Source organism: Haemaphysalis longicornis, unplaced genomic scaffold, assembly GCF_048455015.1.
Source record: "Haemaphysalis longicornis isolate Haplotype H1 unplaced genomic scaffold, Haemaphysalis longicornis Haplotype H1 scaffold_2, whole genome shotgun sequence".
In the NCBI taxonomy this organism is placed as follows: domain Eukaryota; kingdom Metazoa; phylum Arthropoda; class Arachnida; order Ixodida; family Ixodidae; genus Haemaphysalis; species Haemaphysalis longicornis.
Genome location: NW_027526295.1, coordinates 76821123 through 76845403, shown reverse-complemented (window position 1 = coordinate 76845403; position 24281 = coordinate 76821123). Strand labels below are relative to the sequence as shown.

General features: G+C 50.8%; 5 non-coding genes and 6 pseudogenes across 5 annotated transcripts; all 11 read left to right on the top strand.

Moving 5' to 3' along the window:
* The first annotated feature begins 2428 nt into the window (after nt 1–2428).
* Nucleotides 2429–2547, top strand: LOC144171164 (5S ribosomal RNA; annotated as a pseudogene).
* A 1382-nt stretch (nt 2548–3929) lies between these two features.
* Nucleotides 3930–4048, top strand: LOC144171191 (5S ribosomal RNA; annotated as a pseudogene).
* A 534-nt stretch (nt 4049–4582) lies between these two features.
* On the top strand, nt 4583–4701 carry LOC144171071 (5S ribosomal RNA). Its single transcript, XR_013322803.1, has one exon. It is a non-coding gene; the product is annotated as a 5S ribosomal RNA (ribosomal RNA).
* Nucleotides 4702–5235: 534 nt separating this feature from the next.
* Nucleotides 5236–5354, top strand: LOC144171070 (5S ribosomal RNA). Its single transcript, XR_013322802.1, has one exon. It is a non-coding gene; the product is annotated as a 5S ribosomal RNA (ribosomal RNA).
* A 534-nt stretch (nt 5355–5888) lies between these two features.
* Nucleotides 5889–6007, top strand: LOC144171121 (5S ribosomal RNA). The gene has a single exon (XR_013322852.1). It is a non-coding gene; the product is annotated as a 5S ribosomal RNA (ribosomal RNA).
* A 5461-nt stretch (nt 6008–11468) lies between these two features.
* On the top strand, nt 11469–11587 carry LOC144171162 (5S ribosomal RNA; annotated as a pseudogene).
* A 1760-nt stretch (nt 11588–13347) lies between these two features.
* Nucleotides 13348–13466, top strand: LOC144171115 (5S ribosomal RNA). The gene has a single exon (XR_013322845.1). It is a non-coding gene; the product is annotated as a 5S ribosomal RNA (ribosomal RNA).
* A 2552-nt stretch (nt 13467–16018) lies between these two features.
* On the top strand, nt 16019–16137 carry LOC144171161 (5S ribosomal RNA; annotated as a pseudogene).
* A 537-nt stretch (nt 16138–16674) lies between these two features.
* LOC144171206 (5S ribosomal RNA) lies at nt 16675–16790 on the top strand (annotated as a pseudogene).
* Nucleotides 16791–17316: 526 nt separating this feature from the next.
* On the top strand, nt 17317–17435 carry LOC144171103 (5S ribosomal RNA). Its single transcript, XR_013322833.1, has one exon. It is a non-coding gene; the product is annotated as a 5S ribosomal RNA (ribosomal RNA).
* A 2151-nt stretch (nt 17436–19586) lies between these two features.
* On the top strand, nt 19587–19705 carry LOC144171185 (5S ribosomal RNA; annotated as a pseudogene).
* The last annotated feature ends 4576 nt before the right edge of the window (nt 19706–24281 follow it).

Sequence of the window (24281 nt, the reverse complement as noted above, 5' to 3'; positions counted from 1 at the left end):
CCGACGCCAGACGGCGTGCCCACCGAGGTACTCTCTTCCTTACCCTCAGTGCCGGACGACGCAAAAGACCTAATCAACGCGCCTATAACCGCGTGGGAGGTAGACCGCGAAATCAAAAAACTGCCTAAGAACAAGTCTCCAGGTCCGGACGGCATAATCGCCGAATTCTATCGGGCGTTTCGAAAAGAATTGGGCCCCATTCTAGTGACCGTTTTTGAAAAATGCAGGCAGGAAGGTCGGCTCCTTCCCTCCATGCGGCAAAGCCACCTAGTTCTGATCCCCAAAGAGACCAGCTCCAAAGCTTTACCGGCGGTTACCGACTTCCGCCCAATCACACTCCTATCGACCGACTATAGGATACTCGCTAGGATCCTAGCTCGACGCCTAGAGATGGCCCTCCGAGGCGTGGTTGGTGAGCATCAAAACTGCGGGTTCAAAGGTCGCTCTATCAACACCAATTTACATAGGATGAGGACCTCCTGCGAGGCTACAGAGATGGGCGTGATGCCTATTGCGGTACTGCAACTGGATCTTCGAAAGGCCTTCGATCAAGTCGATCGGACATTTCTCTTCGCTCTACTTCAGCACTGCGGGATAGGGGAAACAATGATGAAATGGCTAGAAACGTGTTACGCAGACATCACAACAAGTGTGATGTTGGGGGGAACACTCGGACCACCCATAGAGGTCAGCAGGTCGGTCCGCCAGGGATGTCCAATGTCTCCTGTCTTGTTCGCGCTCTATCTGGAACCGCTCTGTCGAATGATCGCTACTTCCAATTCGATCAGGGGACTGGTCCTCGGGAATGAAGAACTCCGCGTGCTAGCGTACGCGGACGACATCGCCGTCGTCTGCACATCACGAACCCAGGTGAGCGAGGTAGCGGAGCTAGCACGTCGCTTCTGCCGCTTCTCTGGAGCGGAGCTAAACCTCTCCAAATCGGAGGGGTATTGGCTGGGTGAATGGGAACTCAAGCCCCCCAGCTTCTGCGGCGCTCGCTGGAAGGATTCATTACACCGCTACCTGGGCGTGAACATGGCCCTATGGGAAGCCAACGCAGCCAGATGGCGACCTAGGCTAACGGCAGCGGAGGCCAAGTTGCAACCATGGAGAACACGCCACATCGCCTTGGTCTCCAGAGCACACATCTGCAACGTCGTAGTGTACCCGGCTACCCTATACTCGGCGCGAGTCACCTCCATCGACAAGAAATCGGTGAACACGTTGCACCGACAGTGGGCGGTCTTCGTCTGGCGCTCCTCGTACGAGCCTATGAGACGCACAAATCTCTTTTGGGGACTAGATGCCGGAGGCCTAGGTCTGGTCCACGTGGAGATTAAGCTGACAGTCCAACGTTTTATATATTTCCGAGACCAGTCCGACCCTTTTCTCCGTGGAGCCCTCCAGTCAATCGGCTCTGCCCACATATCAAAGTGGCAGGTCACAACTGTCCAACTGCAACATGGCGCCCGAGCCGCCCCTTTCTATAGAGAAATCGCTGGCGCCATCACCCTACTGGAACAGCAGTTTTCATGGGACTACCTCCTATCAGTTAAGCCCCGCCGGCTATACCGCGACCTTCTCGCAAAGCTTCTTCCCCCACCCCTGTGCCGACAGCCACCAGTCGAGGCGGCTAAGGGGGACGTACTAAAGCGAATCATGTGCCTGCCGATTCCGACTGGGACGAAAAACTTTTTCTGCCGTTTCCACTTCGGGGTGCTACCGGTGGGATCACGACAGGAAGAACGTGGCTTCTTTCTGCCGCGCGGTGCGGGCTGCTTCCTGTGCGGGAGGTTGGAGACGGCGGAGCACGTGTTCCTAGAATGCAACACTGCACGTTATTTCTGGGACGAGGTGCAGTGTTTTCTGGGCGTCCACTGGGACATTGACTGGGCAGGTCTCCGTTACCTGGACGTACCGATAGAACACTCGGAGCTGTGCGAATGCGTCATTACACTTGGCCTACACTCACTGTGGCGTGCGCGAGTGGATGCGGTGGAGTGTACCCCCACCCCGAAGCCAGCGTGGAGGCATTTCGTCCACAAGATGGAGTGGACCGTCAGTGCGCTCGGGGCACCCGACTCAGACTCAGAACTAGGACAAGCCCTTGCGAGCTGCTGCCGTGCGACGGTAGCTTTTAAAACAAAGGAGCTGGAACGCTTTAAGTGGATATGAAGCCAGCAACAGGCTAGGCTGCAACGAAACACAACTCCCCCTTTTTCCTTTTTTACCCGTAAATGCGCTCTCTTTAGTGTATGAGTGTGATTTCTATTGAACAGCGTAACACGCCAGTCAGGAACGTGGCATCAACAATGTAACAAAGGCAGCAGCATGTATAGTAGTGTGTCTTGCCCAGTACATATTTGCCCTGTGTCTTGCCCTGTACATATTTATGATGTAAATAAACCTGGTTTTGTTAAGAAAAAAAAAAATCGGCCATACCATGCTGAATACGCCGGTTCTCGTCCGATCACCGAAGCTAAGCAGCATTGGGCTCGGTCAGTACTTGGGAGGGAGACCACCTGGGAACACCGAGTGCCGATGGCATCCTCTTTTGCTTTTTAAAACGTCCCTTATTAATTTGCGTTCAAAGAGTTGTTTCTATTTTTTTTTCCCCACCAAGTTTCGTTTGCCCCCTGGCGGTGGCGGGGCGCGGAAGGAACACTAGATGATGCTTCGCCGCAGCGCAGCGGGCGAGTTATCCGATTTTCCACCCTTCGTTGGGCGCGGCGGATTACCTGTGACTGACTCGTCTTTCTATCTGCCCCTCGAAGGTCGTGAAAGCAGGCATTTCGCACTTCCGGAGCACCTGCGGCTAATGTGCGACAAACGGAAGCATTCCCCAACGTCTAGCCAGCGTGACCACAACGACTCAAGGCCAGAATCGTTTCCAAAAGTGTTCCCCAAGTGCGCGCAGCAATGTTCGGCGACTTGAGGGCTTCGTGCGACGTCACGGGATCCCTAGGATATGGAGTGATGTGTTGCGGCGGCCGCGTGTCCTGCCGAACAACAGGTGAAATGGTAGAGATGCTGGTTGTTGGTGTGATGTGTTATAAAAAGGCACGTAAGGCTTTGATATTCGCCATCAGGGATCAAAATGACCCATTCCTACGCACTTACATGCAGGTCATGTTGGCTGGCGAACTCCCCAACTTTGTTGTATCATCGTGTGTGGGAATGTCGAGAGTGTCGTCGCGTTATCTGCGGGAGGTTGTGTTGTCTTTTAATTTTTTAGCATGTAGGTTTTCATTAGAGTATTTAGGCAGTGTTAGTAGACGAGTGCTGTATAAAGATTTAGTGAGTGTTGTTTTTCCTATACCTTTGTATAGAAGTGTGTACGCAGGCCGGCCCGGCCAGAATGTTCTAAAACGCGTTAAAAAGATGTGGTTACCGCCGGGAGTAAAGACTTTCTTTTTTAACCTACACTCCGGCACGCTACCGGTACTAGTGTGGATGCAGCAGAAAGGTATGCTCGTGCCATGGGGCACAGACTGCAGGTTGTGCAAGAAGCCGGAGACCGTAGAGCATGTGTTTATTGACTGTTGGGACGCTGTGTTTTATTGGGACGTCCTTCAGCGCACGCTGCAGAAGGACCTCCCAATAGACGCCCACGGGATCCGGTTTCTTCCAGTTGTAAATAACGAATACCCATACGACGCGATCATGCTCTTGGGGCTGCATAGTATCTGGCGGAGCCGTATGGCTGTCAGAAACAGCGACCCAAGGGCCCGGTCTGTTCAAGAGTACTTTGTCGAAAGTGTGTCAAGAATACGTGAAGTGATGGAAAAGGAAAAAGTGGACGAGGAAGTGTTGTCATTGTTCAGTGAACTGATTAAGATGAAAGTGCACTGGTTCTACAGGTAATACCTGGTTCAGTTAGTGTTTGTATAGTTTTATTTTGTTATGCTTTGTACGGCAATAAAGAAAAAAAAATCGGCCATAGCATGCTGAATACGCCGGTTCTCGTCCGATCACCGAAGCTAAGCAGCATTGGGCTCGGTCAGTACTTGGGAGGGAGACCACCTGGGAACACCGAGTGCCGATGGCATCCTCTTTTGCTTTTTAAAACGTCCCTTATTAATTTGCGTTCAAAGAGTTGTATCTATTTTTTTTTTCCCACCAAGTTTCGTTTGCCCCCTGGCGGTGGCGGGGCGCGGAAGGACCACTAGATGATGCTTCGCCGCAGCGCAGCGGGCGAGTTATCCGATTTTCCACCCTTCGTTGGGCGCGGCGGATTACCTGTGACTGACTCGTCTTTCTATCTGCCCCTCGAAGGTCGTGAAAGCAGGCATTTCGCACTTCCGGGGCACCTGCGGCTAATGTGCGACAAACGGAAGCATTCCCCAACGTCTAGCCAGCGTGACCACAACGACTCAAGGCCACAATCGTTTCCAAAAGTGTTCCCCAAGTGCGCGCAGCAATGTTCGGCGACTTGAGGGCTTCGTGCGACGTCACGGGATCCCTAGGATATGAAGTGATGTGTTGCGGCGGCCGCGTGTCCTGCCGAACAACAGGTGAAATGGTAGAGATGCTGGTTGTTGGTGTGATGTGTTATAAAAAGGCACGTAAGGCTTTGATATCCGCCATCGGCCATACCATGCTGAATACGCCGGTTCTCGTCCGATCACCGAAGCTAAGCAGCATTGGGCTCGGTCAGTACTTGGGAGGGAGACCACTTGGGAACACCGAGTGCCGATGGCATCCTCTTTTGCTTTTTAAAACGTCCCTTATTAATTTGCGTTCAAAGAGTTGTTTCTATTTTTTTTTCCCCACCATGTTTCGTTTGCCCCCTGGCGGTGGCGGGGCGCGGAAGGACCACTAGATGATGCTTCGCCGCAGCGCAGCGGGCGAGTTATCCGATTTTCCACCCTTCGTTGGGCGCGGCGGATTACCTGTGACTGACTCGTCTTTCTATCTGCCCCTCGAAGGTCGTGAAAGCAGGCATTTCGCACTTCCGGAGCACCTGCGTCTAATGTGCGACAAACGGAAGCATTCCCCAACGTCTAGCCAGCGTGACCACAACGACTCAAGGCCACAATCGTTTCCAAAAGTGTTCCCCAAGTGCGCGCAGCAATGTTCGGCGACTTGAGGGCTTCGTGCGACGTCACGGGATCCCTAGGATATGGAGTGATGTGTTGCGGCGGCCGCGTGTCCTGCCGAACAACAGGTGAAATGGTAGAGATGCTGGTTGTTGGTGTGATGTGTTATAAAAAGGCACGTAAGGCTTTGATATTCGCCATCGGCCATACCATGCTGAATACGCCGGTTCTCGTCCGATCACCGAAGCTAAGCAGCATTGGGCTCGGTCAGTACTTGGGAGGGAGACCACTTGGGAACACCGAGTGCCGATGGCATCCTCTTTTGCTTTTTAAAACGTCCCTTATTAATTTGCGTTCAAAGAGTTGTTTCTATTTTTTTTTCCCCACCATGTTTCGTTTGCCCCCTGGCGGTGGCGGGGCGCGGAAGGACCACTAGATGATGCTTCGCCGCAGCGCAGCGGGCGAGTTATCCGATTTTCCACCCTTCGTTGGGCGCGGCGGATTACCTGTGACTGACTCGTCTTTCTATCTGCCCCTCGAAGGTCGTGAAAGCAGGCATTTCGCACTTCCGGAGCACCTGCGTCTAATGTGCGACAAACGGAAGCATTCCCCAACGTCTAGCCAGCGTGACCACAACGACTCAAGGCCACAATCGTTTCCAAAAGTGTTCCCCAAGTGCGCGCAGCAATGTTCGGCGACTTGAGGGCTTCGTGCGACGTCACGGGATCCCTAGGATATGGAGTGATGTGTTGCGGCGGCCGCGTGTCCTGCCGAACAACAGGTGAAATGGTAGAGATGCTGGTTGTTGGTGTGATGTGTTATAAAAAGGCACGTAAGGCTTTGATATTCGCCATCGGCCATACCATGCTGAATACGCCGGTTCTCGTCCGATCACCGAAGCTAAGCAGCATTAGGCTCGGTCAGTACTTGGGAGGGAGACCACCTGGGAACACCGAGTGCCGATGGCATCCTCTTTTGCTTTTTAAAACGTCCCTTATTAATTTGCGTTCAAAGAGTTGTTTTTTTTTTCCCCACCAAGTTTCGTTTGCCCCCTGGCGGTGGCGGGGCGCGGAAGGACCACTAGTTGATGCTTCGCCGCAGCGCAGCGGGCGAGTTATCCGATTTTCCACCCTTCGTTGGGCGCGGCGGATTACCTGTGACTGACTCGTCTTTCTATCTGCCCCTCGAAGGTCGTGAAAGCAGGCATTTCGCACTTCCGGAGCACCTGCGGCTAATGTGCGACAAACGGAAGCATTCCCCAACGTCTAGCCAGCGTGACCACAACGACTCAAGGCCACAATCGTTTCCAAAAGTGTTCCCCAAGTGCGCGCAGCAATGTTCGGCGACTTGAGGGCTTCGTGCGACGTCACGGGATCCCTAGGATATGGAGTGATGTGTTGCGGCGGCCGCGTGTCCTGCCGAACAACAGGTGAAATGGTAGAGATGCTGGTTGTTGGTGTGATGTGTTATAAAAAGGCACGTAAGGCTTTGATATTCGCCATCGGCCATACCATGCATGCATGACAGACTCGCCGACCGGTTCTCGTAGGGAGCGGTCGCGCGATGGCTAGCTCCGCAGGAGTAGGGGCGAGCGGAGGCGCCGGACCGGTTTCGCCGCCGAGCGGCCCGCCCGCCGGGTACCGATTTCTCCTACCCGCGCTTCCCTCCAGCGAAGGCATGAAGGCGTGCGTCGTACTGCACTGCGACCTCGAAGGACGGCCGTACAGGATCGAGGATTTCCGCTCACCGCTGGAGGAGCTTGGAGTGATCAAGGCGGTGAGTGGCATCGGGCCATTCCAAATGAGCCACGTTTGGTTGGTAAAGTTACGCACGAAGGAGGCGAAGGAGAAGCTCGTCAAGAGAGGAAGTTTACGAGTGAAGGGGCGGCATTGTGCTGTCATCGATCCAGCGAGGCAGGACATGACTGTCAAATTGCACTGGGTGCCGTTTGACGACCCCGACGAGCCACTGGCGAGGATTCTTAGCGAGTTCGGCGAGGTGAAGGAGATGAAGAGGGAGGAATGGAGAGTCGCAGGGTTTAGTCTGCCAGACTCGACAACCCGCACCGTCAGAATGACCCTGCGGGAGGGGGTCGTGCCGGACTCTCTTCCAGAACTCATCCAGTACGGAGACGGTGTGGTGTTGTGTGTAGTGCCGGGCCGAGCCCCTACATGCCTGCGGTGTGGGATGCGGGGACACATTCGGCGTGACTGTGCGACGCCGCAGTGCTCGAAGTGCCGCGTTTTCGGGCACATGCGGCAGGATTGTGTTCGTACTTACGCGAACGTGACGGGAAACCGTCGCGTGAATGAGGTCGCCCCAGATCTTATGGATCAGGAGGAAGCCGAGCGAGCGGCAAGCGTGGCGCCGGTGTCAACCAGCAGCACGGGCAGCGGCGGAGACGGCGATGGCGTGCTGGCCCCCCTGGCAGCGAACAATGAGTCGGCTCCCAAGATGGCTGCCCCAGCAGAAGGGACCGAGCAAGTTGGTGAGGAAGCCGGAAGAAAGAAGGAGGAAACAACCCAAGAAGTGGACGAGATGAAAGAGAACGAGAAGGACGCCATTCTGGCCGAGTCCGAAAACAGTGAGGAAGAAGGGAGCAGCTCGTAGGGGGCCAGGGATGCCACACAGGCTTCTGCGAAAAGGCCCCGCGACGCGGGCAAAGAAGCTCTCGCGGCTCAGCGGCTGCGGCGTTTGGAAAACGATTGGAAGGTGGTGGGGAGGAAAAAGAAATTTGGAAGCCTCTCGCAGCGATCCACTTCACTGACCCGCGAACGAAAACCTGATGATGGAGGCAGCGGGTGACCGCCGCCAGTGAACGAGTGAGGGGACAAATTGGTTCTGGCGTATGCTGGCTAGAGTGAGTTCAGTGGTGTTTGTTTGCCTCTCCTTTTCGCGTGGTTTCGTGGGCTGTTTTTTACTTTTTAAATGAATCTTAAGCTGAAAGCACCTTTAAAAATAGGGACGCTTAACGTCAGAGGGTTGGGTTCTAAAAAGAGACGAAACAGTGTGTCTTCCTTAATTAATAATAATCAGATAGACATTCTTGGCATACAGGAAACTAAAGTTGAAACCGAAGCACACACAGACAGCATGGTTGAGCCATTTGTGGAAAATTTCATGGTTGCAGTGAGCCACTCGTCTGGATTTTCAGCTGGGTGTTGCCTGTTAATTAGGAAGTCGTTAGAAGTAGTGATTCAAAATGTAGTCAGCTGTAAGGATGGTAGATTTGTTTTGTGTGATTTCATTTATGCTGACAGTGAGTTTAGAGTTATGTGTTTATATGCGCCGACAAAACCTGCTGCGCGATACACTTTTTTTGAAAGTATAGAAAACTACCTTGAAACCGAAAGAGTGTTAATAATACTAGGAGACTTTAATTGTGTGTGCGAGCCTAAAGATCGGTCAAATCAGGACGCGGCTGTAGATCGCAGCGCGAAGCTGCTTGCCAAAATCGTGGGAGACTGGTCTGGAAGATGTGGCATTGGTAGGCGAAGAAGCGAAAACGGTACATTATACACACTTCCAGGGCGCGAGTCATGCGCGTTTAGACCGCATTTATGTCTCCGCTGAATTGGTGCCTTGTTGTCACGAATATAAAGTTGAAGAAGTGTCTTTTAGCGACCATTGTTTGGTAGCGGTATCCCTAGGGGATAAAATCTAGCGTAGTCAGAAGTTTAACTGGTCCTTGTGGAAAATCAACGCGAAGCTGCTTGAGGATAAAGAGTTTGTTGGTAGTGTTAAAAATTACTGCGATAACGACTACGGTAGAAATTGTAATAGTAAAAGCGAAGCATGGGAGTGCTTTAAACAAAAAGTTAAACTAATGGCCATACAAAGATCTAGTATGATAAGAAGAAGTGATATACAGGAGGAAACACTCCTACGCCGCAATCTAAAATCTTTAATTGAAGAAGAAACAAAGCGGCCGGGATTATTTATTGAGGATATAAATAAAACAAAACGAGAGCTCGAAAGGATAGATATAGATAAATACAAAGGAGCCGCAGTGAGAGCACGAGCTGAAAAATATCTGGCGGGTGAGCAGCCAACAAAGCGGGCCATAGCCGACGAAAAGCGTCATGCACGCAAACAAGATATTGGCGAAATAGAATGGGCAGGTGATTTAACTAGGGATGAGGCGGAAATAGCGCAAGCTTTCACCCAATATTATCAGGAACTTTTTGCACTGAAGAACCCGACCGAAAACGGTTTCGAAACAGAGTTTTTGAACGTACTGCCGCAACTGGATAGTGAAAGTACTGAAATGATGGAAAGGGAGATCACCCTGAGCGAAATCGAAGAGGCTATCGACAACTTGAACTCGGGTAAATCACCAGGACCTGACGGGATCAGTTCATTGTTTTATAAGAAGTTTAAAGGGGAAGTTGCGGGTCTCCTTCATGGAGTGCTTAAGGAATCTTTTGAGCTTGGCCGTCTGCCTCCTTCCTTTTCCAAGGCTCACACGGTTTTGATTCCGAAGGGGGAAACGCCAGAAATATTAATTAAAGTTACAGGGTACAGACCAATTACGTTGACCAACACAGATTATAAAGTACTCATGAAAGTCTTGGCCAGCAGATTACAAAGTGTCATAACAGGGATAATAGGCCCGCATCAAACATGCGGAATTAAGGGCAGAACAATCTTTTCAAACATTCATGTGGCTCGAAGTATCCTCGAGTACTGCGATGCAGACCATCGCACTGTAGCTATGGTACAGGTAGACCTTGAGAAAGCCTTTGACCGCGTGTGTCATAGCGTTCTCTTTTCTATTCTGGAGCATGTTAAAGTAGGATCCGTTGTCACCAAAGGGATAAGGATGGCGTACAATAACTGTACCACCAACATCATAGTTAACAAGAAACTTACAGAACAGATAAGTGTTTACTCCTCGGTGAGACAAGGCCGTCCATTGAGTCCCCTGCTTTTCGCTCTTTATCTAGAGCCATTGTGTGCCAGGGTAATTGCCAGTGGCAGTATCCGAGGCTTTTGCGTTCAAGCGTGCGAGGTAAAAGTTCTGGCGTACTCTGACGACGTGGCTTTCTTTTGCGCGGACAAAGAAAGCGTTCAAAACACCCTGTCCCTGACACAGAGATTTTGTGAAGTCACAGGTAGCAAGGTCAATTTGAGCAAATGTGTAGGCCTGTGGCACGGTGAATGGGAGGAAACACCGTCGGTTTATGGGGGTATGCAGTGGTTCACCACGCCATCCAAGTATTTGGGCGTGCCTTTAGACCGTTATAAGGAAAACACAGCCTACTGGGGGGAGAGGGTTCAGGAGGTGCGTGCGAGCACGTTATCGTGGGGAGGGAGGCAGTTGTCAATTTTTGCGCGGGCAACCGTCTGTAACACGTTTCTAGTAGCCAGGCTCTGGTACGTTATGCAGGTTTTGTCATGTGCCAGAGTCAATGTACAAAAGTTCCACCGAGTATTTGCAGTGTTTGTCTGGCAGTCTTCGTTTGAGCGGACGAGCCGTAGTAATTTGTTTAGAAGACTTGGGGACGGGGGTCTGGGGCTTTCACACCTGTTTGTCAAGCAGGTAGTGTCAAGATTTTTGTATCTAAGGGACCAGTCGGACCCATTTGTTCGCACATGCTTGCAAATCCTGTTGGCCTCGGTACTACCTGATTATGTTGTGTCCACTGTAGATTATATATCGTACAGAGGAGGCGGGTACCTGCGTGAAGTGGTGTCAGCTTTTCGTTTCTTGTCGGTGCGTTTCTCATTAGACTATCTTTCTACTGTGACCCGTAAAAGACTATCTCGGGATTTAGTGGAAACCCTGTTTCCAGAACCAGTATATCGCTCCAGGTATAAGAGTAGACACCGGCCTGACGTGCTAAAGAGAGTGAAGAAAATGGCTGTCCCTGGTGGGATTAAGTCTTTCTTTTTCAACCTGCATACGAACACTCTTCCTGTCATGACATGGCAGGAGAGGAGGGGAGTTTACCTGCCATGGGGACCTGACTGCTACCTGTGTAAGAAACCAGAGACCATAGAACATGTTTTTCTGGACTGCTGGGACGCAGTTTTCTTCTGGGACGTCCTCCAGAGAACAATTAAGAAAGAACTACCTTTGACTGCTCAAGGCATCCGCTATCTCGAGTTACAACCAGATGTAATCCCGTACGACCTCATTTTTCTTCTGGGGTTGCACGCAATATGGCAGAGCAGGTTAGCGGTACGGCATAATGATGTAAATGCCCGATCCGTTCATGGTTGTTTTATTGAAAACGTGTGCAAGGTCCGTGAAGTGTTAAAAATGTGTTATGACGATGATGTACTGGATTTATGTAACAAATTGACTGAAATGAAAGTCCACTGGAATGTAAATATCATTTAATGTGGTTGTGAAGTGATTGTTTGTTACATTGAGAAAAATGCTGTTTTGAAGTGCTCTTGTTGAGTTTTGCAATAAAGAAAAAAAAAATCGGCCATACCATGCTGAATACGCCGGTTCTCGTCCGATCACCGAAGCTAAGCAGCATTGGGCTCGGTCAGTACTTGGGAGGGAGACCACCTGGGAACACCGAGTGCCGATGGCATCCTCTTTTGCTTTTTAAAACGTCCCTTATTAATTTGCGTTCAAAGAGTTGTTTCTATTTTTTTTTTTTCCCACCAAGTTTCGTTTGCCCCCTGGCGGTGGCGGGGCGCGGGAGGACCACTAGATGATGCTTCGCCGCAGCGCAGCGGGCGAGTTATCCGATTTTCCACCCTTCGTTGGGCGCGGCGGATTACCTGTGACTGACTCGTCTTTCTATCTGCCCCTCGAAGGTCGTGAAAGCAGGCATTTCGCACTTCCGGAGCACCTGCGGCTAATGTGCGACAAACGGAAGCATTCCCCAACGTCTAGCCAGCGTGACCACAACGACTCAAGGCCACAATCGTTTCCAAAAGTGTTCCCCAAGTGCGCGCAGCAATGTTCGGCGACTTGAGGGCTTCGTGCGACGTCACGGGATCCCTAGGATATGGAGTGATGTGTTGCGGCGGCCGCGTGTCCTGCCGAACAACAGGTGAAATGGTTGTCATGTATCAAGGGCACCCCCTAAGAGGGATGCATCAAACCCCCTCGAAATAGAAGCAAAACAAAGAAACTCCAATTTGAACGGCGCGCCATGAACGCGCCAATCAGCAAGCGCCAGCGCCGACGCACCAAGGAATCCTGGGAAAAGGTGGCAGCACACTGGTCGGCCAATCAGGGAAGGCCACGCAGGGGACAAGTGGCGAATGGCCATATAAGGACATAGCAGAGGCGAGAAGCCAATGGGGGTGCGCCACGGGAGAGCCCAGAAGGTATAAAAGCGGGGCGCACAAAGAAGAGGGAGAGGCAAGAAACCGAAGAAACCAGGAGGCGGCCGGAGCACGTGCGCTTCAACGAACGAGCCAGGGGGACGCGGCCAGGCCATCGACCACGCCATCCGAGCCTGGGCGGGAGCGGGCCGACTTCGCATCGGCACCGTCATCCTCGGTGCACCACGAACCTGTGCCTTCGTGGCCCCAGCGGCATCGGTCGGGCACCAGCGGCCAGCGTCCACGCTCCGTCGACGTTCGTCTCGACGGCCCCGAAAGGCTACGTTCGGGCCGAGCCTACCTGGAACGTCCAGCGGCAGCGGCTACCAGGGGGTAGCCACCGAGGAAGCGTGCCGCCGAAGGGATGACCGCGCGCATCGAACGCCGGCATCAAGGACCTCCAGCGAGAGCGGCTACCAGGGGGTAGCCACAGAGGAAAGACGGGAGGACGCGCGGAGCCCACGCCGTCCAAGGAGTGACCGCGCGCATCGCACGCCGGCACCGACGAAGTGAGACGACGACGGCTACCACCGAGTCAAGGCCACGCAACGGGTGCAACTCGTCAGCGCCGACGACAGCGGGGTAGGCCAGTCCAGTAGGGACGCAGTTGTCAAGGACACAACTAGGGAGTTGTAGTGAGAAAGAGATCAAGTAGGACTTGACGTAATGAGTGAATTTAGACTGAAGGTGTAGGACGTTATTGTAGAGACTTTTGAGTTTGATTTGAATTGTATATTGAGCTGTGAAGTCAGGGGTTTGTATTTGAGTTGTGTTTTGGGTTAGTTAGAGATGTGGGTGTTTATCATTTGTGTGTAGTTTAATCATTGAGTGCTTTGCGTGAGGGTTTTTTTGTGTGTACATTAAATGTGTGTTATGTCAAACTCTACAACGGCTTCCCTGTGTCCATTGCTCCAAGCTGGTTAAGACCACCCCACCATCCGTTCACTTAACAATGGTAGAGATGCTGGTTGTTGGTGTGATGTGTTATAAAAAGGTACGTAAGGCTTTGATGTTCGCCATCGGCCATACCATGCTGAATACGCCGGTTCTCGTCCGATCACCGAAGCTAAGCAGCATTGGGCTCGGTCAGTACTTGGGAGGGAGACCACCTGGGAACACCGAGTGCCGATGGCATCCTCTTTTGCTTTTTAAAACGTCCCTTATTAATTTGCGTTCAAAGAGTTGTTTCTATTTTTTTTCCCCACCAAGTTTCGTTTGCCCCCTGGCGGTGGCGGGGCGCGGGAGGACCACTAGATGATGCTTCGCCGCAGCGCAGCGGGCGAGTTATCCGATTTTCCACCCTTCGTTGGGCGCGGCGGATTACCTGTGACTGACTCGTCTTTCTATCTGCCCCTCGAAGGTCGTGAAAGCAGGCATTTCGCACTTCCGGAGCACCTGCGGCTAATGTGCGACAAACGGAAGCATTCCCCAACGTCTAGCCAGCGTGACCACAACGACTCAAGGCCACAATCGTTTCCAAAAGTGTTCCCCAAGTGCGCGCAGCAATGTTCGGCGACTTGAGGGCTTCGTGCGACGTCACGGGATCCCTAGGATATGGAGTGATGTGTTGCGGCGGCCGCGTGTCCTGCCGAACAACAGGTGAAATGGTAGAGATGCTGGTTGTTGGTGTGATGTGTTATAAAAAGGCACGTAAGGCTTTGATATTCGCCATCGGCCATACCATGCTGTTCTCTGAAGCGTTGGAGAAGGGGGCGTTGCCAGTTTCCTTTTCTAGAGCACATACAATTTTGTTCCCCAAGTGTGAGGATGAAGCGAAACTGAAGAGTGTAAATGGCTACAGGCCGATTACACTCACCAATGTAGACTACAAGATATTCATGAAGGTCCTGTCAAATAGGTTGCAAACTGTAATAGGAAATATCGTAGGAGGCCACCAAACGTGTGGTATCAGAGGCAGGTCCATATTCACGAACATCCACGTTGCAAGGAGCATTTTTGAATATTGCGATAGCGAGGCTCTCAGAGTGGCTATGTTGCAAATTGACCTCTCAAAAGCCTTTGATCGCGTCCCGCACGAAGTTCTTTTTTCTATCTTAGAGTATGTGGGGCTGGGATCAGTGCTGTGTAAAGGAGTGCGTATGGCGTATTTAAACTGTACAACGAGTCTCATAGTTAATGGCGAGCTTTCGAGGCGCATAGATGTCCGCTCGTCTGTCAGGCAGGGTTGTCCGATGTCACCGTTGTTGTTTTCCTTGTTCTTAGAGCCCTTGTGCAGAAAAATTGTAAGTAGCGACAAGGTCAATGGTTTTGAGGTAGAGTCGAGTGAGGTGCGCATACTAGCATATGCAGATGATATGGCTATTTTTGCAACAGACGAAGAAAGTGTTCGCAGTGCTCTGTCCATTACACAGACATATTGCGATATGAGCGGTAGTGTTATAAACAGGGATAAGTGCTTGGGGGTGTGGCATGGGGTGTGGGATGAGCCTCCCACTGTTTTCGAGAATATTCGCTGGGAGACTACACCAACTACGTACCTAGGCGTACCTTTAGACCGGTACAAAGAAAACACTAAATTTTGGAGCGAAAAGGCGTCAGAGGCTCAGGCCCAGACAGAGCGGTGGGCGGGGAGAGATCAGTCAATTTTTGCCCGTGCCACTGTTTGTAATGTCTTCCTGGCGGCAAAGATTTGGTACGTGTTACAGGCGTTGTTTTGCACGAGAGCAAATCTCCAGCTGCTCCACCGCGTGTTCGCCACATTTGTGTGGAACTCCGCGTGGGAGCGAACAGCGAGAACAAACTTGTTTCGTACGGTGGGCAGTGGAGGTCTCGGTCTGGGGCATCTTTTCTTGAGACAGGTTGTTTCACGTTTCATGTTCCTCAGGGACCAAAACGACCCATTCCTACGCACTTACATGCAGGTTATGTTGGCTGGCGAACTCCCCAACTTTGTTGTATCATCGTGTTTGGGAATGTCGAGAGTGTCGTCGCGTTATCTGCGGGAGGTTGTGTTGTCTTTTAATTTTTTAGCATGTAGGTTTTCATTAGAGTATTTAAGCAGTGTTAGTAGACGAGTGCTGTATAAAGATTTAGTGAGTGTTGTTTTTCCTATACCTTTGTATAGAAGTGTGTACGCAGGCCGCCCCGGCCAGAATGTTCTAAAACGCGTTAAAAAGATATGGTTACCGCCGGGAGTAAAGACTTTCTTTTTTAACCTACACTCCGGCACGCTACCGGTACTAGTGTGGATGCAGCAGAAAGTTATGCTCGTGCCATGGGGCACAGACTGCAGGTTGTGCAAGAAGCCGGAGACCGTAGAGCATGTGTTTATTGACTGTTGGGACGCTGTGTTTTATTGGGACGTCCTTCAGCGCACGCTGCAGAAGGACCTCCCAATAGACGCCTACGGGATCCGGTTTCTTCCAGTTGTAAATAACGAATACCCATACGACGCGATCATGCTCTTGGGGCTGCATAGTATCTGGCGGAGCCGCATGGCTGTCAGAAACAGCGACCCAAGGGCCCGGTCTGTTCAAGAGTACTTTGTCGAAAGTGTGTCAAGAATACGTGAAGTGATGGAAAAGGAAAAAGTGGACGAGGAAGTGTTGTCATTGTTCAGTGAACTGATTAAGATGAAAGTGCACTGGTTCTCCAGGTAATACCTGGTTCAGTTAGTGTTTGTATAGTTTTATTTTGTTATGCTTTGTATGGCAATAAAGAAAAAAAAAATCGGCCATACCATGCTGAATACGCCGGTTCTCGTCCGATCACCGAAGCTAAGCAGCATTGGGCTCGGTCAGTACTTGGGAGGGAGACCACCTGGGAACACCGAGTGCCGATGGCATCCTCTTTTGCTTTTTAAAACGTCCCTTATTAATTTGCGTTCAAAGAGTTGTTTCTATTTTTTTTTCCCCACCAAGTTTCGTTTGCCCCCTGGCGGTGGCGGGGCGCGGAAGGACCACTAGATGATGCTTCGCCGCAGCGCAGCGGGCGAGTTATCCGATTTTCCACCCTTCGTTGGGCGCGGCGGATTACCTGTGACTGACTCGTCTTTCTATCTGCCCCTCGAAGGTCGTGAAAGCAGGCATTTCGCACTTCCGGAGCACCTGCGGCTAATGTGCGACAAACGGAAGCATTCCCCAACGTCTAGCCAGCGTGACCACAACGACTCAAGGCCAGAATCGTTTCCAAAAGTGTTCCCCAAGTGCGCGCAGCAATGTTCGGCGACTTGAGGGCTTCGTGCGACGTCACGGGATCCCTAGGATATGGAGTGATGTGTTGCGGCGGCCGCGTGTCCTGCCGAACAACAGGTGAAATGGTAGAGATGCTGGTTGTTGGTGTGATGTGTTATAAAAAGACACGTAAGGCTTTGATATTCGCCATCGGCCATACCATGCTGAATACGCCGGTTCTCGTCCGATCACCGAAGCTAAGCAGCATTGGGCTCGGTCAGTACTTGGGAGGGAGACCACCTGGGAACACCGAGTGCATCCTCTTTTGCTTTTTAAAACGTCCCTTATTAATTTGCGTTCAAAGAGTTGTTTCTATTTTTTTTCCCCACCAAGTTTCGTTTGCCCCCTGGCGGTGGCGGGGCGCGGGAGGACCACTAGATGATGCTTCGCCGCAGCGCAGCGGGCGAGTTATCCGATTTTCCACCCTTCGTTGGGCGCGGCGGATTACCTGTGACTGACTCGTCTTTCTATCTGCCCCTCGAAGGTCGTGAAAGCAGGCATTTCGCACTTCCGGAGCACCTGCGGCTAATGTGCGACAAACGGAAGCATTCCCCAACGTCTAGCCAGCGTGACCACAACGACTCAAGGCCACAATCGTTTCCAAAAGTGTTCCCCAAGTGCGCGCAGCAATGTTCGGCGACTTGAGGGCTTCGTGCGACGTCACGGGATCCCTAGGATATGGAGTGATGTGTTGCGGCGGCCGCGTGTCCTGCCGAACAACAGGTGAAATGGTAGAGATGCTGGTTGTTGGTGTGATGTGTTATAAAAAGGCACGTAAGGCTTTGATATTCGCCATCGGCCATACCATGCTGAATACGCCGGTTCTCGTCCGATCACCGAAGCTAAGCAGCATTGGGCTCGGTCAGTACTTGGGAGGGAGACCACCTGGGAACACCGAGTGCCGATGGCAGGGGGGTAAAGCGACCTCCGAGACCGTACGAATCGTGGGCGCTGACATGATACAATTCCAATGGTTTCCAGATGAATTATATTTAGCCTTCTAAAAATTTCTGCCATAACTATTTAACTAAAACAAAGAAAAGAATCAAAATAGTTACAAATAATTGCCTCAGTAATTAAAACTAGCTTTATAAAAAAACTTTTAGTGTAATTGAGCTCCAATTAGCGAAAAAAGAGTAAGTGCGTAGTTCAGTTTTGGTTTCGATTTTTTTAAGTGTGCTTGGAAGTGGCGAGGCCCTTGCGCCTGACTTGCGCAGTGTGTGTGTGCAGTCTCCTGCTCAGATCTGCGTGCGTGCAAAACGTATACAAGTTATACAACTCGGATGCCCGCGCTGAGCAAGTGCTTGCGAGGCTGTCATTCTTTCTCCACGTTAAGCACCCTATCTATTGCCCCTCAACTGACGCCGGAACAGCGATTCCGATCTGACCTTGACTACCGCAAGTTCACTACAGGCTACGGAGTGGCAGCCAGCGATCGTTCCCGTTGGAAAAGAAATAAAAAGAGCTTTTATAACCCTTCGGTTCCAGTTGTTTTATTCATGGAACTTCTTACAGCTCTTCGTGCTTCGAACTTTCGCGCAATCGTTCGTGAAGGTAGAACGAAAAAATAGGTAACGAAATGCGGTTTCTTTTTTAATCAGTCACAATAAATCAATAAGTCAGTGTTCTCTCCTCGCGCGCTATGTGCGGTAAATTACTGCCCATTCAATACTGCGCATTCAGTCCCGCAAGCTTTCCCTTTGAAGTGGTGGAACGCAGCTAGAACTTGACGAATACAGACAGAAAAGAAAACCGGACACGCCGCGGACTGTATTTCGGATACTCCCTTGGCATGCATTCTTCCACTCCGTTGGCCTGCGGTCGACCGCGCTCTTTCGTTCCTGTGCTTCAAAGCGCCGCGACTCACCGGCAATATCAGCGTTGGCCCATGCGATGTTTTTTTGTGTGTGTCAATAAAGGTTTTACATTGAGCTAAAGCCACAGTTCACTTCACTTCGTTTGAAAAGCCTTGAGCGACTCGCAAAATGTCACAGAATGGCAAATAAAGCGGCACAGCGCGAAAATGCACGGAGATCATACGGAGATTTATTTTTCTGTGCGCCCAGTACGGATCAGCTGACTCCTTGGTGTCCTCGCGCATGCGATCAGTCGCATTCGAGCTTGCGCGCACGTGTTGTGTGAGCGTTGCCACATCTTGCTCAAATAGTCTCAGTACATATAAGTCACACGTACGCTAAACCGAAAACACGTCGGTTACCTACCCACAGGAGATAAACTACGCAATGCTACATGTCGACGCCGCCTACACAAAATCCGCCCGGCCAGCGGTCCGCCATGTTACAATTATTCCCGGCATGCTTCTCTAGCCGGACGCGGAAACGCCACAGTAGCACGTTGCCAGATTACAACCCATCGCTTTCGCCGTTTTTAGTAAGCAAAAACTCAGCTGGCAACCTTCAAATCGTTGTATCATGTCTGCCACTATGTGTCGTACGGTTCCAATGCATTGGCTCAGCGGCGCGCTTTCCCTCTAGAGTCAGTATATTATCTCTATGGCCGATGGCATCCTCTTTTGCTTTTTAAAACGTCCCATATTAATTTGCGTTCAAAGAGTTGTTTCTATTGTTTTTTTCCCCACCAAGTTTCGTTTGCCCCCTGGCGGTGGCGGGGCGCGGAAGGACCACTAGATGATGCTTCGCCGCAGCGCAGCGGGCGAGTTATCCGATTTTCCACCCTTCGTTGGGCGCGGCGGATTTCCTGTGACTGACTCGTCTTTCTATCTGCCCCTCGAAGGTCGTGAAAGCAGGCATTTCGCACTTCCGGAGCACCTGCGGCTAATGTGCGACAAACGGAAGCATTCCCCAACGTCTAGCCAGCGTGACCACAACGACTCAAGGCCACAATCGTTTCCAAAAGTGTTCCCCAAGTGCGCGCAGCAATGTTCGGCGACTTGAGGGCTTCGTGCGACGTCACGGGATCCCTAGGATATGGAGTGATGTGTTGCGGCGGCCGCGTGTCCTGCCGAACAACAGGTGAAATGGTAGAGATGCTGGTTGTTGGTGTGATGTGTTATAAAAAGGCACGTAAGGCTTTGATATTCGCAATCGGCCATACCATGCTGAATACGCCGGTTCTCGTCCGATCACCGAAGCTAAGCAGCATTGGGCTCGGTCAGTAATTGGGAAGGAGACCACCTGGGAACACCGAGTGCCGATGGCATCCTCTTTTGCTTTTTAAAACGTCCCTTATTAATTTGCGTTCAAAGAGTTGTTTCTATTTTTTTTCCCCACCAAGTTTCGTTTGCCCCCTGGCGGTGGCGGGGCGCGGAAGGACCACTAGATGATGCTTCGCCGCAGCGCAGCGGGCGAGTTATCCGATTTTCCACCCTTCGTTGGGCGCGGCGGATTACCTGTGACTGACTCGTCTTTCTATCTGCCCCTCGAAGGTCGTGAAAGCAGGCATTTCGCACTTCCGGAGCACCTGCGGCTAATGTGCGACAAACGGAAGCATTCCCCAACGTCTAGCCAGCGTGACCACAACGACTCAAGGCCACAATCGTTTCCTAAAGTGTTCCCCAAGTGCGCGCAGCAATGTTCGGCGACTTGAGGGCTTCGTGCGACGTCACGGGATCCCTAGGATATGGAGTGATGTGTTGCGGCGGCCGCGTGTCCTGCCGAACAACAGGTGAAATGGTAGAGATGCTGGTTGTTGATGATGATGGTTTGATTTTATTGGCGCAAGGCCGACATGGGCAAAGAGCGCCAAACACAAAGTGATTTGATGAGGTGAGAACAAGAAATAAAATCAGTTAAAAGCTATGAGCACGGCTGGTATAAAGGGCCAGGGTGAAGAACAAGAGTGGTTAAAAAATAAATAAGGTGGCTGGTGTATAGGACCAGGGGTAAAACTATGGGTGGTATGAGATGAGTTGTAAAAAGTGAACTTCTGATAGGAACTGAAAGGTGCGTTGAACAGAAAACATGGCATCGTCTCCTAAGAAGTATGACGGGTGTGGTGGAATATGTCGTGTGTGTAGTTGAGGGAAGTGTTTGCGTCGTGTAGTGTCGAGTGCCTTACATTGTATGAGGATGTGGATCACGGATAGGGCCTCTCCGCACCTGCTGCACAGAGGTCTTGGAGACCCCGTGAGAAGGTGCGAGTGCGTTGCATGAGTGTGCCCTATCCGTAATCTAGCCAAGGCGACTTCAGCGTATCTATTGCGTGTGTCGGTGGTGTGTGGTCCCAAGTGTGGTTTTATTACGTGTAACTTGTTGTCTGTTTGTTCACTCCAGTGGGCTTGCCATGTTTTGCGAAGTTGTTGTCTGATGTGTGGTTTCACGTCGGTGTAGGGTAATGTGGTTATGTCTACTGTATTCGAGAGTGTAGCAGCAGCAGCCATTCGGTCCGCTGCTTCGTTCCCGGCTATACCACTGTGGCCAGGGACCCAGCAAAGAACCAGTTCAAATTTGCGTACATACACCGACATAATACCCTTGACTATTAGATTTACCACGTGATTTTTTGAAGACGATGACGACAACGCCCGCACGACACTGAGGGAGTCTGTATATATAATGGATTGTGGGATGTGACTTTGAAGGATATGATTAACAACAAGAAGTACACCATTAGCCTCTGCCGTAAAGATACTGGTATTACTGTTATGAGTTCTAGTGACATTAAGGCCGGGCCCATGCGCCGCGCAGGACACAGAGGTGGCAGTTTTAGAGGCGTCCGTATAAAATTCAGAAAATTGATACTTCTGCTGCAAATACAAGAAGTGCTGCAGAATTGCACATGTGGGAGCTCGGTTTTTATCTACATGTGTGAAGGATGTGTCGCATGATACAGGGCGGAGATGCCATGGTGCTATAAAATCTGTTTGAGAACTTTGTATGGTGTCTAAAAAGGAGACAGAAAGCTCTGACGCTTCCTCTCTAACTCTGTAAGAGAAGGGCGCAGAGAACGATGGTCGGTTTAGGAGTAGTGCAGTCTGAGACGTATCATAAAAAGCCGATTTAAAAGGATGGTGTGGCATAGATGAAATTTTAAAAGCAAAAAGAAGATCTGTGTATGCTCGCTGACGTTGTAGGTTCCACTTATTACACTCCACATAGAGGCTTTCGACCGGGCTAGTCCGGAAGGCGCCACATGCCAACCGGAGCCCCAGATGAAGCACTGGGTCCAGCATTTTGAGGGATGTCTTACTTGCTGACGCATAAACAACGCTTCCATAGTCTAATCGTGAACCTATCAGGCTGGTAAAAACACGTAAAAGAAGTTGTTTGTCAGCCCCATATGAAGAGTGGGAGAGAACCTTGAGTATATTCATGGCCTTTAAGCATTTATGTTTCAGTTGTTTTATGTGTTGAATGAACGAGAGCTTTTCGTCAAGGACTACACCTAAAAACTTGTGTTCATTTCTGACTGGAATTGAGACACCATTGAGTTTGATGTCTGGATCCGGCCGAATGCCGCGCCTTTTCGAAAACAAAACACAAGTACACTTTACTGGATTAAATTTAAAACCGTTGCTATCTGCCCAGCCAGCTAGCTTGTTAACACCAAGCTGGACTTGGAGCTCGCAGATAGACAGGTTACAAGACTTAAAGGATAATTGCACGTCGTCTACATAGATTGAGCAGGAAATGGTTGGTGGCAGAGCCTTCCGAAGAGAGTTCATTTTTACAATAAACAACGTGCAACTCAAAACTCCACCTTGCGGAACACCGTTTTCCTGCACATGAACTCTAGAGAGTGCAGTTCCAACTCGCACGCGAAACGTTCTTTCGGAGAGGTAACTGGCAAGCGTGTTCCACATGGTACCCGACATACCAAAGGACTTCAAATCGCTGAGGATGCCGTACCGCCAAGCAGTGTCGTACGCCTTTTCAAGATCAAAGAATACTGTCATACAGTACTGCTTATGCAGGAAAGCATCTTTAATATATGACTCTAACGCAACGAGTTGATCATTCGTAGATCGCCCCGCCCTAAAGCCCGCCTGGCAGCTCTCGAGAAGACCGTTGTACTCTAAGAAGTACACGAGTCTCCTGTTTATCATCTTCTCGAGGAGCTTGCACAGGCAGCTTGTCAGGGCAATGGGGCGATAACTGGCGGGAGAGGAAGGGTCATTTCCTTCCTTCAGGAAAGCCACTACTATAGCCTCCCTCCAAGAGCGAGGAATGTGCCCCGAAAGCCATATGTTGTTGTATAGATGTAGGAGTGTTTCAAGAGTGTCTGGGTGTAGGTGTTGTATCATGGTGTATGTGATTTTGTCTGCACCTGGAGCTGAAGGCTTACATGTGCTCAGAGCAACCTTCAGCTCATGAATTGAAAAAGGAGAATTGTAAGAAGTGTGCGACTTGTTGTTATCACGCAGGGACTTTTTTTCTACAGATGTTTTGTGTTTCATGAAAGTGTTTGTGTAGTGTGCTGAACTGGACACGTGTTCGAAGTGTTGTGCAAGTGTGTTAGCCTGGTCTTCCAGTGTGTCCCCTGTTGTACTAACCAGGGGCAGGCTGTGTGTCTGTTGTCCTTTTAGTTTTCGTATTCGTGTCCAGACTTTGTGTTTCAGTGTACGAGTTGATGGAAGTGAGGAAGGTGCGCCAACTCTCCCTTTTCGCCTCACGACGCACTCGCTTTCCAAAAGCCTTTGCCCGTTTAAAAGAAATGATGTTATCTGACGTGGGGTACCGGCGAAGGACACCCCACGCCTTGTTCTGGGCCTCTCGCGCCCGCCTGCAGTCCTCGTTCCACCAGGGCCTCCTTGGGCTGCGGGACCCACTGGAGGCCTGGGGAATGGACTTTTCGGCGGCGTCGAGGATGTGCGCCGTGACGAGTTGGGCGGCTTCCTCCACGTGTAGGTGTTTTATGGTTGTGTGGTGTAGTTTAGATGTTTCTGTGAATGTACTCCAGTTTGCTTTGGATTCATTAAACCTGTTATGGAAAGATGGACTGCTCGGGCCTATACCTATATACGTTAATGAAGTGGGGAAATGGTCACTACCATGTGGGTCCCTGCCCACACCCCACTCAAGACATGGAAAGAGAACTGCGGAACCAATAGCCAAGTCAAGATGAGAGTATGTATTGTGTCCTAAGTTATGATATGTAGGCTGTTTTTTGTTGAAAAGGCATGCTCCGGAGGATGTAAGAAACTTCTCCAACAGGCGACCTCGGGCATCCGTTCTGGAGGAGCCCCAAAGAGAGTTGTGTGCATTAAGGTCGCCTGTTAGGATGTACGGTTCGGGCAGCTGGTCGACCAGCGCCTCGAAGTCAGAGCTCAAAAGTGTGACATCAGGAGGAATGTATATGGAGCATACCGTTATCAACCTATTAAAAATTATTGTGCGTATTGCTACAGCCTAAAGGACGGTGTTGAGAGCGACAGGGTGGCATGCTAGGGATTTCCGGGCTATTATGGCTACACCGCCCGAAGAGTGTGTGCAGCCATCCCTGTCCTTTCTGAAGACCATGTACCTATTTAAGAAATTTGTGTGCTTGGAATTCAAATGCGTCTCCTGAAGACACATCACACTTGGCTGATTAGCATGCAGTATTTCGTATACATCGTCAAGATTTTTAAGAAGGCCTCTACAGTTCCATTGAATTATGTTTTCTCTTCCCATTATTTAGTGTGAGAGCTACTGGAGTGTGTGTGTTTGTTTATGTGTCGTCTTTCGGGGCTGTGACTCTCGCCTTTTTTGGCTTGTCGGGAGGCTTTGGCGTCGGGACGCGTTCCTTGCGCTGCGTTGCAGGCAGGAACGGCCCGACATCCATCTCGTCGTCGGAT